Source organism: Triticum dicoccoides, chromosome 7A (assembly GCF_002162155.2).
Source record: "Triticum dicoccoides isolate Atlit2015 ecotype Zavitan chromosome 7A, WEW_v2.0, whole genome shotgun sequence".
NCBI classification, from domain to species: Eukaryota; Viridiplantae; Streptophyta; class Magnoliopsida; order Poales; family Poaceae; genus Triticum; species Triticum dicoccoides.
This window is the reverse complement of record NC_041392.1, coordinates 494,854,791-494,876,109: the sequence shown is the minus strand read 5'-3', so window position 1 is coordinate 494,876,109 and position 21,319 is coordinate 494,854,791.

Below are 21,319 nucleotides of genomic sequence, written 5' to 3'. Positions count from 1 at the left end.
TCTCATGGATTGAATGTTTATTATGAGTATTGTTTACTGGTGAATTTAAAGCCCTTTCTGCGATGTCGCTCAGACGTCCGACTGTGGCATTTCTTTTAAAGCCCTTTCTGCGATGTCGCTCAGACGTCCGACTGTGGCATTTCTTTTAAAGCCCTTTCTGCGATGTCGCTCAGACGTCCGACTATGGCATTTCTTTTAAAGCCCTTTCTGCGATGTCGCTCAGACGTCCGACTGTGGCATTTCTTTTAAAGCCCTTTCTGCGATGTCGCTCAGACGTCCGACTGTGGCATTTCTTTTAAAGCCCTTTCTGCGATGTCGCTCAGACGTCCGACCGTGGCATTTCTTTTAAAAGCCCTTTATGTGGTGTCGCTAAGATGCCCGACTGTGGCATCATCTCCTTATTTTTATTTGTTCACCTTTCGAGGCGTCGCTTCAGACACCCGATCGGTCCTTATTTATGTTCTGTGGAATTTCAGGCGGACTATCGCCGTTTTCCCATTTTACTTACCCGTTATGCCAATTTTATTTATTGTGTATTGAGGAATTAATCATGTTGCATCCATGCATGCATTTGTTATATCTTACGTCCAAACTGTCTTGCGAGTACTTTCAAAGTACTCACTGGCTTGTTGATTTGGCCAGATGCTGACGAAGGCGATCTCATGGATGAAGAGTTCGATAGCGAGTCCGACACTTAGAGGAGTCCCAGTCAGTCTCGTGCGACCCTGGATTTGGCCCCTGTTTTATATCCGCTTCCGCTACCAAATAAATTTATCGAGCCTCACCCCGACGTTTGATGAAATGATACTCTTAGAGTCTTGTATTTCCCTTCCCGCTGTGTTTTTCCACCACCAGCCTATCCTTGAGTCAGTAGTATGTCTCCACACCACTGTGTTCTGTCCGCCATTATGTATGATTATTGGCGTGCTTGTAATAATTTGGTTGAGCAGCCACAGTTCAACCCTGTAATATATTTTTATGCTACTGGCTTATTGTATCAAGGAATTGTCTACCAGTGAGGAGGATTTCTCTCATACTGGACTCAAAAGACTGGTTTATCAATAAATATTTTTATTGGAAAACCGGTCGTGACAGTGGGCCGTATGGCAGGGGGTGTGCTCTGGGAGGTAGGGCATGCCCCCGACCCTTGTGGCTGCCTGGTGGGTCCCCTCCGGTGCTTTCTTCGCCCAATATTTTTTATATATTCAAAAATAATTCTCCATGGAGTTTGGACTTTTGGAGTTGTGCAGAATAGGTATCTCAGATTTGCTCCTTTTCCAGTCCAGAATTCCAGCTGTCGGCATTCTCCCTCTTCATGTAAACCTTGCAAAATAAGGGAGAAAAAGGCATAAGTATGATACCATAATGTGTAATAACAGCCCATAATGCAATAAATATCAATATAAAAGAATGATGCAAAATGGACGTATCATAGAGCACTAAGCTACCGCAAGAGTAAAAGGAGGGCCCGCACCCACCCGAGGGACGCAATCACGACATAAGTAGGGAACGTTAACATTAAGGTGTAGCATCACGATCTTTACACACCCCCGCGGGGCCTTTCATAGTTTTTGTGCATGAATGAAACAAAAAGGAAAATACCTCCTGAGGACCACGGCCCAGGCAGCGTCTCCCGCGACACCATGACGACTGGTCGGAGCCATTCCTCTCCTAAGCCCTGGCTTGGTCCGGAGGAAGTGCTACTACTACTAGAGGTATCGCAGACAAGGCCAATGGAGAGTTCATCCCCAGGGTCCTTGCCGCCTCGCCGGACAGCAGGGGGCTCGCCGCCCCGATCGCCTCCCCTGGGGCAGCACTGCACGCGTTTGATGTCTTCTCCGAAGACCTTGAAGAAGAATGTCGATGCCCCATCGAACTCGAAGTGGAGGGCGTGCCTCCCTTCCAAGTTGCGGGTGTGGGTGATCGCCCCCCATCCCCGAGTCATGAAGACGTCGCCGGAGACGATGACCTTGACCTCCCCCTGCGAAGCTTGGCTGCAGGAGTCGTCATGATGCAGCCACAGCTTCATGGGCCCCCTCATTGGTATATCCCCTGCTAGGGACTGCGGGAGCCGAATCCAAGTGTGCGGCGGCATCACTGCCCACACCACGAACTCACGGGTCATGCCGCTGGCATGGGCCTGCGGGCAAGGTGGTCATGCGGCCGTTGCTTGCTCTCCTTCCCAGTTTCCTCCTCCGTGACTTCTGCGGCTGCTCTCGCGGGCGGGGCCCTGCGCGCGAACGCTCGCGCTGACGGGGAAACCCGGCGCGACACGTTCGTACCTAGGCTGGATAGCTGTGGGAGCTGTGGTGGCCTCGCAGGGGCGACTGCGCCTTTTCTTCAGCGGGAGCAGCTCTGGTTCAACCCATGGGGCCTTTCCCTTCTCCTTGGCGGAAAACCTCCTCACCAGTGCCATAGATGCTTTGGCAAGATGGTGGGGTGACGACGACGAAGAAGGTGCGAGTGGCAAGGAAGGTGTACAGGGGCAGGTGGCTCCGCCCCGCTTTCCCATTTATAAGCAGAGGAAGGCTAACCGGCGACTCTCGTGTTCCAAACAATGACAGCCCCGCCACATGCACTAGGCAGATTTCAAGTCGGACACTTGCTGAGGCAACATGGGGGCGATTAGGGCCCGCGGGACTTCGCCCTTGTCCCTTGGCTTTGCCTCGAAGCCAAGTGTGAGTGCGCCTTGGGACCGGGCGCTACTGTCGGCGTCATGGGAACCAGGGTACCCAGACTTGCCTGCCTACGGGCCATGGCATGGCTCCTTCGACAGCCTGGTACGGCACATTGATACGTCTCCAATGTATCTATAATTTACGAAGTATTCATGCCAATATATTATCATTCTTGGATGTTTTACAATCATTTTATAGAAACTTTATATCATTTTTTGGGACTAACCTGTTGACCCAGTGCCCAATGCCAGTTGCTATTTTTTGCTTGTTTTCTACGTCACAGAAAATCAATACTAAACGGAGTCCAAACACCGCGGAAGTTTTTGTGGATTTTTTATGAACCAGAACACTCCCGATGAGCCAAAGCAGCACCTGAGGGGTGCCCTGAGGGGGACACAAACCACCAGGGCGCGCTAGGGCCCCCTGGCGCGCCCAGGTGGGTTGCGCCCACCTCGGTGGCCTCCCGCACCCCTTCTTTGCACTATAAATTCCCAAATATTCCGAAACCCTTTGGGGTTAACCTAGATCGGAAGTTCCGCCGCCGCAGGGCTCTGTAGCCACGGAAAACCAATCTAGACCCTTTTTGGCACCCTAACGCAAGGGAGAATCGTCTCCGATGGCCATCTTCATCATCCCGGTGGCCACCACTATGAGGAGGGAGTAGTCCACCCTCGGGGCTGAGGGTTTGTACCAGTAGCTATGTGTCGGGTTTCGTGTTCCGGCAGACCCTTGAGGTTCGAACACTGGGGTGTGCACGGAGATCTTTCCCCTACCGATCTACGTCTGATCCTCTCGTGCGAACTAAGATGAAAATGATAAACAACACAAGGGACACGATGTTTATACTGGTTCGGGCCACCGTTGTGGTGTAATACCCTACTCCAGTGTGTGGTGTGGTGGATTGCCTCTGGGCTGATGATGGATAGTACAAGGGAAGAACAGCCTCGCGAGAGGTGTTCTTGAGCTGGTGCAATGAACTGCTAGGGTGAGTTCAGTCGCCTCTCTCTCTCTGCTATGGTTCTACCAGATTTCCAGCCGTCATCCCCTTCTGCGGTGGCTATCTCTATTTATAGAGGCCCTGGGCCTCTCCCCAAATAATTGAGCGGGAAGGGCGCCAACAGTTGGCCATTTCGAAGGGGAACATCTAGTACAAGTTATCCTGACCAAAGGTGGTCTTCGACTGCCAAAAGCACTGGCGATGACGCCGTTTTGGGATCCACGGTGACCTCCGTCCTGCCGTCCGGCTGGTCTTGGTCTCGTTGCACTGGAATGGTAACCTTTGCCTGATGCCTTGGCCTGTGCTTGCCCCCTTTGCACCAAAGGGGAAACAAGGACACTGCGTAGGCCGGCGCCCGCCTGGTCTTGATCGTCATGGCTTGCGTCACGGGTTCCTCGTGAGGTACCCTTGCATTGATCTCTCCGCCTCCTCGCGAGCCTGCTTGATGAGGCCGCCTCTGAGGAAGCTTCTTGTCGTCTGCTCGCGAGGCTTGCCCCCTCGCGAGGGTCTTGAGCTTGAGCTGATGAAGATGGGCCGCTGGGCCCCCGCATGAGCCATGCCGCAGGCTGCAGGCAAGCAAGTCTAGGGACCCCCGTTCCCAGAACACCGACAGTAGCCCCCGGGCCCAAGGCGCGCGTGGGCTTGGCTTAGCAGAGAAGCGAAGGGGCAAGCACGAAGCGCCGCGGGCCATAACAGCCTGCGGCCTTGGGTGCCGCGTGGCGGTTGATTGGGCGTGGGCGTGGGCGTCTGCACTTCCCACGACGCCTCGGCAACTACACGACTTGACAAGTCCCTGCATGCAAAGATATGGGTCACGATTACCTGAGGTCGTGATGCCCGACGGTTGGCCTTCCCTGGCTATAAGTACGGGGCTGCGTGAGCTTCGCCGGTTCACCCCTTTCCGTCACTCCTCCTCTTCTTCTTCCTCATCCTTGCTTACTCTTGCACCAATGGCACCGATCCGCCGGTTTTCAGCTGAGGAGAAGGCAAAAGCCCCAGAGAAGGTCCTGACCCCCTCCCACCGAAGAAGCGACCAATCCTTTGTCACCCGGACGAAGGCGCCTGGCAGGTGGTGTCGAGGCCGTGGTACGAGCGGCCGCCGCCTGGGTTTCCGCTGCTCTTGCACACCTGCGTTGTAGGCCCCAGGGGGGAGGGCGCCGAGCAACACCGACAGCGTTGCCGCCGACGCCGGCGAGTCAGAGTGGTGCGCGTCGTCCCTCCTGGAGTCCACGCGGAGCGCTCCTCTCGCAAGCTTGTGCTTCATGCCGCCATGCCTCCAGCTTCGTGGATCCGCCTTCCTCCCTCCTTCGCCTTCGAGATGCCGCCGAGCGGGGCCCTGGAGCTCTGGCTGCAGCACGCCGACTGTGGCACCCTCGCAACTAGAGCGGAGGTCTCGGTCGTCGCTCTGGGCAAGGTCTTCTTGACCAAGGGCTGGGGTGAGATTGCCCAGGTCTGTCACGTGGACGGCGCCTTGGTGATCCATCTTGAATACGACAGCGCCTCCTTGATGCTCTTCAAGGTCTTTGATGCAAAAGGACGCCGGCTAGAATGCTGCCCTAAGGGAAGCGGCAGTGGTGACGAACTGGCGAGGACCAGCCCCGCCCGTTGGTCCTCCTGCAGCCCCTCAGGCAGCAGCGGAGGGACTGCGGGCTTCAGCGGCTCCCCCAAACTCCTCGCGACCCCGGAGACGAGCGACGACAGGTACAAGCCTCCGAGCTCGCGCCGCGCTCGGAGTGAGGCAGCTGCGTCGGGCCGCCGACGCCACTGATCTGGATGGGATTGGCGCCGGCACTGGGCAGCCCACTATTGATGATGGCGTCGCCTGGGGTGGTGCTAGCAAGTAGCGTTCCTTAGGGTTAGCACCTTTTGTTCCCTACAAGGAATTAAAGCAACACCCCGCGGGGGTATGTAAGGCGTCCGCCGTGCTTTTGTAATTACTATATCCTTAATATGAATTAGCGTGAGGTGTCCGTTCTATTCTGGCTAAGCTCCCCCTTTCTATCCTCACGAGGACTTGGCGCTCTACGCTGACAGGTCCCAATCCCCAGGCAAGCTTCAGCTGTCGCTGGTATGCCAGGTCGCGATGCCGTGGTCAAGGCCAGGAGGTGAGCGGCCCGAGGTCCGGTAAGAGCCCCCGAGTCGCGATGCTCGGGAGGTCCCCTTTAGCGTTCAAGCAATCCTTGCTGGGCGAGAAAGGAAGGTAGCGTCACCGTGAGAGAGTTGCACTGGGCGGGGATTTAGCGTTGTGTTGGTCTAGCTTTTGCGACGGCGCGACTTATCTTGTGTGTCTGAAGTAGTTCCTTAGAGAGGCGCCTGGCCCGAGAGGCGGTGGTCGAGGTACTGCTGGGTTAGGCCCTCGTGAGCTTCTTCCCACTCCCCCGCACTTTCCTTAACGCTCTACGTCCTCAGGTCCCGGCCCTCGAGCGAGCTCAGCCGCCGTTGGTATGACATGTCGTGATGCCATGGGTCAAGTCAAGGGGGTGAGGGCTGGAGAGCCAGTAGGAGCCCATGAGTCGCGATGCTCAGGTACCCCCCTTTTAACATGCAAGCGGTCCGTGCCGAAGAGAGGGAGAGAGAGCTCACGGTACCCCCAACGTTGCTCCTAGAGTAGGTCCTGCACACCAATCATGAGGAGAAACAAGGCCTGTCGTTACGGTCACCGGCCAACCTATGGTCACTCTGAGGGAGCGGTCAGGGCACTGAGGGCCTGGTGAGGTGGTGCCGTGCGGGGCTGCCGCGGCCAGAGCTCGACCACTCAGGTTTATCAACGCTACAGGGACAGACCCGTGCGCACGCGCCGTGCCAGAGCGAGCGGCTCTTCAAATAGGCGTCGATCGAGCAGGTGATTAGGTCAGGTATGTTAAGCACATAGGAGGAAATCCAATTTCAAGCAAGCACAAGTAAAAGCAACAGCCGCTGGGTCGGGCCCGAGCGGCGTGGGGATGATGCAGCCCGAGGGGCTCCCCAACAGGGTAAGTAAAGAGCATAACCAAAATGGATACATGCCGCGGGGATGGACCCACACGGCCTGGGAATGGTGCAGCCCTATGGGCGCTCCCAGCTGAAAGTAGACCTCTGAAAGATGTCACCTAGTGCTGTTGAAGATGAAGTGATGCTAAGGAAGTGAGCGATGCGCGGTGAAGATGTCGGCCTTCACGAGCCCCCAGGCCCAGGGGCCTCGGGAGGCTCCGGTGGCACGTGCAGGTCTTCGGGGACCATCGCCACCTCTGCCAGGACCGCGCGATGCCTGACCTCCTGAGCCTCCAGAATGCTCCTCAACAGACGCTGATGTGCGGCGACCGCGCTCGGCAGGCCGAAGGGCATGCGGACGTAGCTATGGGGTGGTCCCACGCAGCGCCCTACGGCCGAAGGCCATAGGCGCTCCTAGGACGCAGCTCGGTTGAGCCCTGGTACGTCGACGCAGACGCGTAGTCCTCCATCCTCGCCTGGATGTGGGGCCACGGCAAGTAAGAGGCGGCTGCCGCGCATGACTCTGGACTCTTGTAGCTCTTGGGTGTTCCTTGCGATGAACTCCTGAGGGTTCGGTCTCCATTGACTTGTACCTTTCTGAGGGAAGCGTGCCTGAAAGAACCCCTCCAAGTGGTGCCCGAGCGCCTCCCCCGCGACCTTGGCAAGGTCGGTGGCTCTCCAAGAGAGAGCCCCGAGCCCTGCCTGAGGAGGGCGCCGGGCGCGCCTTCCTATGCGCAAGAGGGCGGCGCTCCCTGATCAGGCGCGAATCCTGACGCAATACCTCCGGAGGTGCCTGCTTCCTTGTGGCTCCGGCCAGGTGAGGTCTTCTTCTTCTTGAGGGTCGCCTCGGGAGGCCTCCCGCTCTTGCGATCTGGGTCTTCGATTGCTGCGGCTTGGAACGCACGCTCGAGTGAGCACACTGAGTCACTTCCTTCACAAGGTACGGTGATGACTCCACCGCTTCCTGGCATCTTGAGGACATTGTAACCATGGTGAGTCACTGCCATAAACTTGGCTAGGGCTGGGTACCCGAGGTTGGCGTTGTACGGCAGGTGGATGTGAGCGATGTCGAAGTCGATGAGCTCGGTGCTGTAGTTGTTGCGTTGCCCGAAGGTGACCGGAAGGCGAACCTACCCAATTGGAACAGTGGAACCATCGGTGACTCCTGAGAAAGGCTTGGTTGGCTGAAGCTGGTCGTATGGCACTTGGAGATTGTCGAACGTCTTGACGGACAGGACGTTGAGTCCTGCCCCGCCATCGATGAGGGTCCTGGTGACCTGCATGTTGCTGATGACTGGGGAGCAAAGCATCGGGAGGACTCCGTCCGTTGCCGCACACTTGAGCTGGTCCGCGGAACTAAATGTGATCGCGCACGAAGACCACCTGAGAGGGCGCGTGGCCTCAAGCTTGGGAAGGACTGCGTTCACCTCGTGAGCAAACTGCTTGAAGATGCGCTGTGAGGCTGGGGCCTGGGTGCCGCCCAAGATCCAAGCAATTGCACGCGGCTCTTGGAAGCCCCCAGCCCCATCATCTTGCTGTTGGTCTTCGTTCCTCCTTGGTGGAGGCAGCAAAGGAGGGAGGCCTGCGTTGCCGTGGGGACGGTCCTCACGAGGCTGGTCCCTCCAGCCTCCCTCGCGAGGCTGGTCCTGCCAGCGGTCCTCGCGAGGGCGGTCACGCCATCCCTGGCGAAGGCCACGGTCTTCCCATCGTCCACCGCCTCTTCCTCCTCCTCGGCCATAGCCCCTGTCGTTGCGCTCTGGGCGTCGACCGATTCGCCCATCTCGCACGGCTCTGAGCTCTTGACATTCGTTGGTGTTGTGGGTGTGGAGGTTGTGGTACACGCAGTATCGTCCACCCTTGGATGACTCAGGCTGATCCCTGCCTCGCTTGGTGTCCGGTTCCGCTGCTAGCACGGCAGACCCCTTGCGCTTCACGTCCTTGGCCTTGATCTTCTTTTCTTCCGGGTCGGCTGCCGGGAGCTCGAGGAGGGAGAGACGCCCTTCCTCAGCCCTGGCGCACTTGGTCGCCAAGTTGAACAGCTCCAGGGATGTGCACAGGTCTTCGTGGATTGCTAGCTCTTCCTTCATCTTGACGTTGCGCACGCCGTCGAAGAAGGCTGAGATGATGGCTTCTTCGGTCACCTTGGGGATCTTGAGGTGAGCGTAGTTGAAGCGCTGGATGTACTTCTGTAGGGTTTCTCCTGGCTGTTGCTTGATGCGGCGTAGGTCGCTCACGGCCGGGGGCCGGTCGCGAGTGCCCTGGAAGTTGGCGATGAAGCTGGTGCGCATCTCGCTCCAGGAGGAGATCGTGCCGGGAGCCAGGTTCAGGAGCCAGGTGCGGGCGCCATCCTTGAGCGCCATGGGGAACCAATTCGCCATGACCTTCTCATCTCCATTAGCGGCTACGATGCCCAGCTCGTAGAGCTGCAGGAACTCCGCGGGGTCCGTTGTGCCATCATAGCGGGGAGGGAGGTCAGGCTAGAACTTGCCTGGCCATGTGACGCCGCACAACTCGGGGGTGAAGGCGAGGCAGCCCGCCGTGGCCACCGACGCCCTTTGCTGGTGCTGGACTCGTTCTTGCGGGTCACCACGCGCCGCCACTGGGAGCAGCGCGGGGTTTTGTCGTGGAGGCGCTGGGGCGCGATCTTGGCACGCCGGCGCTGGGAGCGCGCGAGCACCTTCCCGGGGACGTGGGATCTCTTGGCAGCTCCCTTCTTGCTGCGCAGGCGCCGGACGTGGAGGGTCTCGCCCTGGGGCTGCGCGCCTTGGAGCCAAGGCACCTTCTTGGGGAGGAGGCGGCGGAGGCGCCTCCTGATCCTCCCCACCTGCACGGGACGGAGGGCGAGGCAGCGAAAGGGACCGCAAGGGGGAGCCCCCTGCGGCACTGACGAGCTCAGTGATGCGGGCGAGCCAGTCCTTGTAGAGGTCGTCGACAAGGCGATAGTGCAGGAGCTCCTGCGCCAAGAGTAGTGAGGCGTGCGCATCCATCGGTGCGCGACGGGCGTGGGACGACGAGCTAGCTGGAGTCAGTGACGTGGTGGCGGTGCGGCCATCCCGCCGCACCGAGGGGTGCTGGCACGAGGCCTGCTGGTCGTTCCCCGCCGGGCCGGTGGCGGCGTTGGCGGCGGGCGATGGGGAACGATGAGGGGGCCGCCGACGGGCGCCGTCTGGGCGACGCGAGCGGCGTGAGCAGCCCGGTGCTCGGCGCGAGCCCGACGAGCGTCAGCCATGGACACGACGGAAGATCACACGTGAACAGCGGAAGGAAGATTCTGGCGCCCTCCCCCTACCTGGCGCGCCAAATGTCGGGTTTTGGGTTCCGGCAGACCCTTGAGGTTCGAACACTGGGGTGCGCGCGGAGATCTTTCCCCTATCGATCTACGTCCGATCCTCTTGTGCGAACTAAGATGAAAATGATGAACAACACAAGGGACACGATGTTTATACTGATTCGGGCCACCGCTGTGGTGTAATACCCTACTCCAGTGTGTGGTGTGGTGGATTGCCTCTGGGGCTGATGATGGACAGTACAAGGGAAGAACAGCCTCGCGAGAGGTGTTCTTAAGCTGGTGCGATGAACTGCTAGGGTGAGTTCAATCGCCTCTCTCTCTCTGCCATGGTTCTACCAGATTTCCAGCCATCGTCCCCTTCTGCGGTGGCTAGCTCTGTTTATAGAGGCCCTGGGCCTCTCCCCGAATAATTGAGCGGGAAGGGCGCTAACAGTTGGCCATTTCGAAGGGGAACATCTAGTACAAGTTATCCTGACCAAAGGTGGTCTTCGGCTGCCAAAAGCACTGGAGATGACGCTGTCTTTGGCTCCACGGTGACTTTCGTCCTGCCGTCCGGCTGGTCTTGGTCTCATTGCACCGGAATGGTAACCTTTACCTGATGCCTTGGCCTGTGCTTGCCCCCTTTGCACCAAAGGGGAAACAAGGACACTGCGCAGGCCGGCGCCCGCCTGGCGCCCGCCTGGTCTTGATCGTCATGGCTTGCGTCACGGGTTCCTCGCGAGGTACACTTGCATTGATCTCTCCGCCTCCTCGCGAGCCTGCCTGATGAGGCCACCTCTGAGGAAGCTTCCTGTCGTCCGCCCCGCGAGGCTTGGCCCCTCGCGAGGGTCTTGAGCTTGAGCTGATGAAGATGGGCCGCGCTGGGCCCCCACATGAGCCACGCCGCAGGCCGCAGGCAGGCAAGTCTGGGGACCCCCATTCCCAGAACACCGACACTATGTGTTTAATCTCTCTCTCTCTCTCGTGTTCTTGAGATGTCATGATCTTGATGTATCACGGGCTTTGTTAATATAGTCGGATCATATGGTGTTTGCCCCTCTCTATCTTGTTGTGATGAATTGAGTTTTTCCCTTTGAGATTTCGTTGCTATCGAATAGAATACTTTAATGGATTTGAGAACACTTGATATATGTCTTGCAATTGAATACTCTTGGTGACAATGGGGTATCGTATGAATTCACTTGGTATATGTTTTGGCGCTCAACTTGCGGATTCCCGCGGTGACATTGGGGTAATCTATGCATAGGGGTTGATGCACATTCTTGTCATTGTTTCTCCGGTAGAAATCTTGGAGCACTCTTTGAAGTTCTTTGTGTGGATTGATTATTATGAATATGAATTTGCTTTGGTGTTATTTTAGTACAGACTCTTGAATAGATTGATCGGAAAGAATAGCTTTGAGGTGGTTTCGTACCCTACAAACAATTTTTTCTTATGTTCTCCGCTAGATAGGAACTTTGGAGTGATTCTTCGTTGCACGTTGAGGGACGGTTATATGATCCAATTATATTAGCATTGTTGAGAGATTGCACTAGCGAAAGTACGGACCCTAGGCCTCATTTTTAAGCATTGAAATACCATTTTTGTGCCTGTTTACTATTTGCTACCTTGCTGTTTTTATTTATTCAGATTATAAAAATATATTTCTACCATCCATATTACACTTTTATCACCATCTCATCGCCGAACTAGTGCACCTATATGATTTGCCATAGTATTGGGTGTGTTGGGGACACACGAGATTTCTTGTATTTGGTTGCAAGGTCGTTCGAGAGAGACCATCTTCATCCTTTACCTCTCACGGATTGATAAACCTTAGGTCATCCACTTGAGGGAAAATTGCTACTATCCTACAAACTCTGCGCTTGGAGGCCCAACACGTGTCTACAAGAATAAAGTTGCGTAGTAGACATCAAGCTCTTTTTTGGTGCCGTTGCCGGGGAGGTGAGTGCATGAAGGTATATCTTTAGATCCTGCAATTGAATCTTTTAGTTTCTTGTTTTATCAATAGTTTGGTTTATAAAAGAAAACTACAAAAAATGGAATTGAGTTGCATCATATTATTGATCATGTTTATAATATCTTCCTTGAAAATGATGGTTCGGAAAATTCTGCTCAATTGTTAGAAGATGAAGTCAATAAAATGTTTGGCACAAAATATTTGAATGATGAGCATGATTGCAATGTTGTTAGTATGAATTCTTTGAATATGCATGATGCTAATAATATGCAAAGCTACAAGCTTGGGGATGCTATTTTTGATGAAGATGATATTTTTTGTCCCCAAGTATTGATGTGCAAATTTATTATGATGAAAGCATGCCTCCTATTTATGATGATTATATTAATGAAAGTGGATTTGGAGAGGTCATGACTTTATTTAGTGATGAACCCACTATTTTGGAAGAGCTTTCAATTGATTATGACAACAAAGTTGCTATCTATGATGATTATGGTGATGACATGTATGCTATAAAGAATAATGATAACCATGAAACTTGTCATCATGATTTTAATTTTCAATCAGATGATAGCTATTTTGTTGAGTTTGCTCCCACTACTATTGACGAGAAGAAATTTGCTTATGTGGAGAGCAATAATTTTTTATGCATGTGGATCATGAAAAGAATGCTTTATGCGATAGTTATATTGTTGATTTCATTCATGATGCTACTGAAAATTATTATGAGGGAGAAACATATGCTTTTAGTAATTGCAATAATATCAAGTTTCCTCTCTATGTGTTGAAAGTTTTGAACTTAAGCTTGTTTTGCTTTGCTATGCTAATTGATTCTTCTTCCCATAAATTGTTTGATCACAAAATCCCTATGCATATGAAGTGGGTTATACTTAAATTTGCTTGCCATGTGCTTCATGATGCTCTCTTTATGTTTCAATTCTTATCTTTTATAGGAGTATCATTGAAATCGTCATGCCTAGCTAAAAGGCATTAAAGAAAAGTGCTTGTTGGGAGACAACCCAACACTTTTGCCTACTATTTTGGTGTGTTCACATGATTATCATACTATAGTAATCATGTTTTATTGCTTTCGTTTCAATAAAGTACCAAGTAAGACCTTTGGGATGGCTTACGGTGATAGTTGATTTGATCTTGCTAAAAATAGAAACTTTTTCGCTCGGGAAAACAATTCTCATTTTTAACAGCAGCTTGATAAAATGCTGATTCTTTTTGTAGAAGATTAATAGACAAATTTCCCAGGTTTTCCTAATTTTGTCAGATTTTTTGGTGTAGCAGAAGTATGGTTTGAGTACAGATTACTACAGACTGTTCGGTTTTTGACAGATTATGTTTTCAATGCATAGTTTGCTTGTTTTATAGTTTCTATGGCTTATATTGCTTAATATAAATTGTATAAATGATATTATACAGTAGGAATTGTGTGAGAACAATTATGAATCTTGTCTTTGACAGTACCAAAAGTGGAATGGTTTGCTCTTTATCATACTAACTTATCTCACAAAGTTCCGTTAAGTTTTGTGTGATTGAAGTTTTCAAGTTTTGGGTAAGATATCGATATGAGGAGAATAAGGAGTGACAAGAACCTAAGCTTGGGGATGACCAAGGAACCCCCAAGGAAATATTCAAGGAAGATCCAAGCAAATAAGCTTGGGGATGCCCCGGAAGGCATCCCCTCTTTCCTCTCCAACATTATCGGTAACCTCACTTGGAGCTATGTTTTAATTCGTCACATGATATGTGTTTTGCTTGGAGCATCAATTTATGTTGTTAGGATTTTCTTGCTGTTATTTAGAATAATGTTTTGCACATTTTATTTCAATAAAATTGGCAATTATAGCCTTTGTCATGCTTATTTTGCAAGTATACATGTTGCTTGAAAATAGAAAGTTTACGGCTGTTGTGAAAATTCCCAAGAAAAGTCAGAATGTGATAAAATGTTGAAACTTTTTGCAAAATGAGCTATGATAAATTTTACACGGTGTGTTAAATTTTCATAATTTTTGGAGTTTAAGAAGTATTTATACTCTTGCATTCTTTACAAACTGTACAGTTTTGGCATATTGCTGTTATGTTTACATTGTTTGCATATGTTTGCTTGTTTAATGATTCTATTTGCGGATAGGAGTATAAAATATGTAGAGGCATTTAGTATTCAATGTTGGATAATAATTTTAGTGATTTTATTCAGTAGAGAATGATAAGGTTTTTGCATTGGTTTATACTAACTTATCTCACAAGTTCTTGTTGAGTTTTGTGTGGATGAAGCTTTTGAGATTTAGGAAAACCGTGATATGTGAAGAATTAAGGAGACATAAAAGCTCAAGCTTGGGCATACCCAAGGCACCCCAAGATAATATTTCAAGAGGTCTCAAGCATCTAAGCTTGGGGATGCCCCGGTAGGCATCCCACCTTTCTTCTTCAACAATTATCGGTTAGTATCGGTTGATCCGAAGGTTTTGCTTCGTCACATGTTTTGTGCTATCCTTAGATTGTCATTTTATTTTGTTTTGCTTGTTGTTTTAATAAAGTATTTAGATCTGAAAGTTTTTAAATAAAATAGAGTCCTCAAATAGTTGCCAAGGAGGCTAAGTAAGCAGCATTCACACCCCGTCAAAGAAGCTCTTTTCTATGTCATTTACTCCCGTGCTTCACTTATATCCTATGAGTGAACTGTTGAATAAATTGAATGTCATGAAGTTGAAATCATATCATGCCTAGTGGTAGCTTCACATTGGGTTTAGAAAGTGAAATCTTTTGAGGCTGGACAATCATAATATTGGTCATACGAGCAATTAATGAATAATTAGTATAAGGAAGAGAACTTTCACATGCAAATACACTATCATGGAAATACTTTGTTATTGTGAGCCCCCATCAAAATATTATATGCCAAAATTGTTGACGTTGGACAAGGAAGGTTTGTGTTTGTTCATATTCACATATAAGTTATATTGTCATAGATCCTTCAACACGTGGTGCTTGCCCCCCATCTTTGCTAGCCAAAAATTCCGCACCAAGTAGAGATACTACTTGTGCATCCAAAAACCCTTAAACCAAAATCTTATTTTCAAGAGTCCACCATACCTACCTAAGGATTGATCAAGATCCTTCAAGTAAGTTGTCACCGGTGCAATAAGGCAATACAAATTGCTTCTAAAAATATAAGATCATTTCGTGTAAGAGAAAATTGAGCATTGTACGAACTTGTGATGGTAAAGCAATAAAAGCGACAGACTGCATCATAAAGGTTGCTATCACAAGGGGCAATATAACGTGACGTTCTTTTGCACTAAGGTATTGAGCATACAAACAAATAAGCACATGGCAACCTCTGCTTCCCTCTGCGAAGGGCCTATCTTTTACTTTTATGTATTTACTTTTATGCAAGAGTCAAAGTTTTTCTCTCTATTCCTTTTTATTTTTCTCTTTTGGCAAGCATCATGTGTTGAGGAAAGATCTAGGCACATATGTCCAGTTGAATATGTGTAGCATGAGTTATTATTGTTCACATCACCCTTGAGGTGAATACATTGGGAGGCGAAGTTATAAGCCCCTATCTTTATATGTGTGCGATTGAAATGTTTTGCTCATGTGTACAAGGTGAGTGTTAGCAATCATAGAAGACTATATGATGGTTGAGTATGTGGAGCTCTTACTTAAACTCCGTTGAATAAGTTGAATTGCAATTTCTTGGTGACTAAGAACATAGGTTGTTGAGTTTCAAGAGAGTTCATTGTTTGAACCTTAACATGTGAATTGGTTGCTACTATAACATGAGAAGTTTTATAAGAAAGAATTGTTGTTATGATGCTAGGAAAAGTGATTGAAATTATCACTGATCAAACTTATGCACTTTGCTAGCATTCACACTTGATAAATTATTTCTATTGTCATTTACCTACTCGAGGACGAGTAGGAATTAAGCTTGGGGATGCTGATACCTCTCCAATGTATCTATAATTTATGAAGTATCCATGCCAATGTATTATCATTCTTGGATGTTTTACAATCATTTTATAGCAACTTTATATCATTGTTTGGGACTAACCTATTGACCCAGTGCCTAGTGCCAGTTGCTGTTTTTTGCTTGTTTTTACATCGCAGAAAATTAATATTAAATGGAGTCCAAACCAATGTTTTAAATAGCAGGCTATTGCCAAATAGTGGTGGACCTCAAAATTAGCTATAGCGGAGCTATAGCAGGCTATAGCGGGCTATTTGTACATGAGACCATTTAGCGGCACCCTGTTGAAAAGGCTATATAGCAGGCTATAGCGGAGCTATAGCCGGCTATTTAAAACATTGGTCCAAACACCGCGAAACTTTTTGTGGATTTTTTATGGATCGGAAGACTCCCGATGGGCCAAAGCAGCACGTGGGGGTGCCCCGAGGGGGGCACAACCCACCAGGGTGCTCCAGGGCCCCCTGGTGCGCCCAGGTGGGTTGGGCCCACCTTGTTGGCCTCCCGCACCCGTTCTTTGCACTATAAATTCCCAAATATTCTGAAATCCTTTGGGGTTAACCTAGATCAGAAGTTCCTCCGTCGCAGGGCTCAGTAGCCACCGAAAACCAATCTAGACCCGTTCAGCACCCTGCCAGAGGGGAGAATCATCTTCGGTGGCCATCTTCATCATCTCGGCGGCCACCACGATGAGGAGGGAGTAGTCCACCCTCGGGGCTGAGGGTTTGTACCAGTAGCTATGTGTTTAATCTCTCTCTCTCTCTCTTGTGTTCTTGAGATGTCATCATCTTGATGTATCGTGGGCTTTGTTAATATAGTTGGATCATATGGTGTTTTCCCCTCTCTATCTTGTTGTGATGAATTGAGTTTCTCCCTTTGAGATTTCGTTGCTATCGGATTGAACACTTTAATGGATTTGAGAAGAGTTGATCTATGTCTTGCAATTGAATACTCGTGGTGACAATGGGTATCATATTGATTCACTTGGTATATGTTTTGCCACTCAACTTGCGGATTCCCGCGGTGACTGATGTCTACTATGCAACTTTATTCTTGTATACACGTGTTGGGCCTCCAAGTGCAGAGTTTTGTAGGACAGTAGCAATTTTCCGTCAAGTGGATGACATAAGGTTTATCAATCCATGAGAGGTGTAGGATGAAGATGGTCTCTCTCAAACGATGCTGCAACCAAATACAACTAATCTCTTGTGTCCCCAACACACCCAATACAATGGAAAATTGTATAGGTGCACTAGTTCGGCGAAGAGATGGTGAGAAAAGTATAATATTGATGGTAGAAATGTATTTTTATAATCTAAATAAATAAAAACATCAAGGTAGCAAATAGTAAACGGGCACAAAAACGGTGTTGCAGTGCTTAAAAACAAGGACTAGGGTTCGTACTTTCGCTAGCACCAAGTAGAGATACTACTTGTGCATCCAAAAACCCTTAAACCAAAATCTTATTTTCAAGAGTCCACCATACCTACCTAAGGATTGATCAAGATCCTTCAAGTAAGTTGTCACCGGTGCAATAAGGCAATACAAATTGCTTCTAAAAATATAAGATCATTTCGTGTAAGAGAAAATTGAGCATTGTACGAACTTGTGATGGTAAAGCAATAAAAGCGACAGACTGCATCATAAAGGTTGCTATCACAAGGGGCAATATAACGTGACGTTCTTTTGCACTAAGGTATTGAGCATACAAACAAATAAGCACATGGCAACCTCTGCTTCCCTCTGCGAAGGGCCTATCTTTTACTTTTATGTATTTACTTTTATGCAAGAGTCAAAGTTTTTCTCTCTATTCCTTTTTATTTTTCTCTTTTGGCAAGCATCATGTGTTGAGGATAGATCTAGGCACATATGTCCAGTTGAATATGTGTAGCATGAGTTATTATTGTTCACATCCCCCTTGAGGTGAATACATTGGGAGGCGAAGTTATAAGCCCCTATCTTTATATGTGTGCGGTTGAAATGTTTTGCTCATGTGTACAAGGTGAGTGTTAGCAATCATAGAAGACTATATGATGGTTGAGTATGTGGAGCTCTTACTTAAACTCCGTTGAATAAGTTGAATTGCAATTTCTTGGTGACTAAGAACATAGGTTGTTGAGTTTCAAGAGAGTTCATTGTTTGAACCTTAACATGTGAATTGGTTGCTACTATAACATGAGAAGTTTTATAAGAAAGAATTGTTGTTATGATGCTAGGAAAAGTGATTGAAATTATCACTGATCAAACTTATGCACTTTGCTAGCATTCACACTTCATAAATTATTTCTATTGTCATTTACCTACTCGAGGACGAGTAGGAATTAAGCTTGGGGATGCTGATACCTCTCCAATGTATCTATAATTTATGAAGTATTCATGCCAATGTATTATCATTCTTGGATGTTTTACAATCATTTTATAGCAACTTTATATCATTGTTTGGGACTAACCTATTGACCCAGTGCCTAGTGCCAGTTGCTGTTTTTTGCTTGTTTTTTACATCGCAGAAAATTAATATTAAATGGAGTCCAAACCAATGTTTTAAATAGCAGGCTATTGCCAAATAGTGGTGGACCTCAAAATTAGCTATAGCGGAGCTATAGCAAGCTATAGCGGGCTATTTGTACATGAGACCATTTAGCGGCACCGTGTTGAAAAGGCTATATAGCAGGCTATAGCGGAGCTATAGCCGGCTATTTAAAACATTGGTCTAAACACTGCGAAACTTTTTGTGGATTTTTTATGGATCGGAAGACTCCCGATGGGCCAAAGCAGCACGTGGGGGGTGCCCCGAGGGGGGCACAACCCACCAGGGTGCTCCAGGGCCCCCTGGTGCGCCCAGGTGGGTTGGGCCCACCTTGTTGGCCTCCCGCACCCGTTCTTTGCACTATAAATTCCCAAATATTCCGAAATCCTTTGGGGTTAACCTAGATCAGAAGTTCCTCCGTCGCAGGGCTCAGTAGCCACCGAAAACCAATCTAGACCCGTTCAGCACCCTGCCAGAGGGGAGAATCATCTTCGGTGGCCATCTTCATCATCTCGGCGGCCACCACGATGAGGAGGGAGTAGTCCACCCTCGGGGCTGAGGGTTTGTACCAGTAGCTATGTGTTTAGTCTCTCTCTCTCTCTTGTGTTCTTGAGATGTCATCATCTTGATGTATCGTGGGCTTTGTTAATATAGTTGGATCATATGGTGTTTTCCCCTCTCTATCTTGTTGTGATGAATTGAGTTTCTCCCTTTGAGATTTCGTTGCTATCGGATTGAACACTTTAATGGATTTGAGAAGAGTTGATCTATGTCTTGCAATTGAATACTCGTGGTGACAATGGGTATCATATTGATTCACTTGGTATATGTTTTGCCACTCAACTTGCGGATTCCCGCGGTGACTGATGTCTACTATGCAACTTTATTCTTGTATACACGTGTTGGGCCTCCAAGTGCAGAGTTTTGTAGGACAGTAGCAATTTTCCGTCAAGTGGATGACATAAGGTTTATCAATCCATGAGAGGTGTAGGATGAAGATGGTCTCTCTCAAACGATGTTGCAACCAAATACAACTAATCTCTTGTGTCCCCAACACACCCAATACAATGGAAAATTGTATAGGTGCACTAGTTCGGCGAAGAGATGGTGAGAAAAGTATAATATTGATGGTAGAAATGTATTTTTATAATCTAAATAAATAAAAACATCAAGGTAGCAAATAGTAAACGGGCACAAAAACGGTGTTGCAGTGCTTAAAAACAAGGACTAGGGTCCGTACTTTCGCTAGTGCAATCTCTCAACAATGCTAACATAGTTGGATCATATGGTTATCCCTCAAAGTGTAACGAAGAATCACTCCCGAGTTCCTATTAGCGGAGAAGAAAAGATAGGAATTGTTCGTAGGGTACTAAACCACCTCAAAGCTATTCTTTCCATTTGATCTATTCAAGAGTTCATACTAAAATAATGCAAAGCTATTTTTCTGTTCGATCTATCCTAGAGTTCGTACTAGAATAACACCAAAGCATATTCATATTCATAATACTCGTTCCACACAAAGAAATACAAGAGTGCCCCAATATTTCTACCGGAGAAACAAGGACAAGAATGTGCATCAACCCCTATGCATAGATTACGCCAGTGTCACCGCGGGAATCCGCAAGTTGAGTGCGAAAATATATATCAAGTGAATCTATATGATACCCCATTGTCACCACGAGTATTCAACTGCAAGACATATATCAATTGTTCTCAAATCCATTCAATCCAATAACCACGAAATCTCAAAGGGAAAAAACTCAATTCATCACAACAAGATAGAGAGGTGAAAACACCATATGACCCGACTATATTAACAAAGCCCACGATACATCAAGATCGTGACATCTCAAGAAAATGAGAGAGAGAGAAAGAGAGATTAAACACATAGTTACTGGTACAAACCCTCAGCCCCAAGGGTGGACTACTCCCTCCTCATCGTGGTGGCCGCCATGATGATGAAGATGGCCACCAAAGATGATTCCCCCCTCTGGCAGGGTGCCGGAACGGGTCTAGATTGGTTTTCGGTGGCTACGGAGCCCGGCGGCGGCGGAACTTATGATCTAGGATAACCCCGAGGCCCACCTGGGCGCGCCAGGGGGGCCTGGCGCGCCCTGGTGGGTTGTGCCCCCCTCGGGGCACCCCCAGGTGCAGTTCTGGCCCATTGGGTTCCTTCTGGTCCATAAAAATCCACAAAAAGTTTCGTGGTGTTTGGACTCCGTTTAATATTGATTTTCTGTGATGTAAAAAACAAGCAAAAAAACAGCAACTGAGGATCAGATTCAACCAAAGTAATTAACTGAGGATTGACAGAGAATTCATAATCCTTATCAGTAACAAAGATAGGTGAAGTAGAAAACTGAGGATCATATTGCATTCTAGCATTCAAAGACTTTTCTTTTAGCTTAGCTAACAATTTCTTAAGATCATCTCTATCATTACAAGCAAGAAAGTCTCTAGCAGTTTCCTCATCCATAATATAAGCCTCGGGTACAACAGGCAATTCATATCTAGGGGAGAATCATAATCTTCACTTTCAATAATATCATCAGTTTCAGTAATTTCATTCTCTCTAACCCTAGCAAGTTGTTCATCAAGAAATTCACAAGTGGCACAGTATTATCAAGAAGAGAAGTAGCTTCATCATAAGCATCATGCATAGTAGAAGTGGCATCATCAATAACGTGCGACATATCGGAATCAATAGCAGGTGTAGGTGTCGCAAGTTTACTCAAAACAGAAGGTGAATCAAGTGCAGAGCTAGATGGCAGTTCCTTACCTCCCCTCGTAGTTAAGGGGAAATCTTGGTTCTTTGATCTTTCAAATTTCTCAGAGTGATCAACAGATATAAATCCCAAGTGACTCAGAGAATAGATCTATGCTCCCCAGCAATAGCGCCAGAAAAAGGTCTTGATA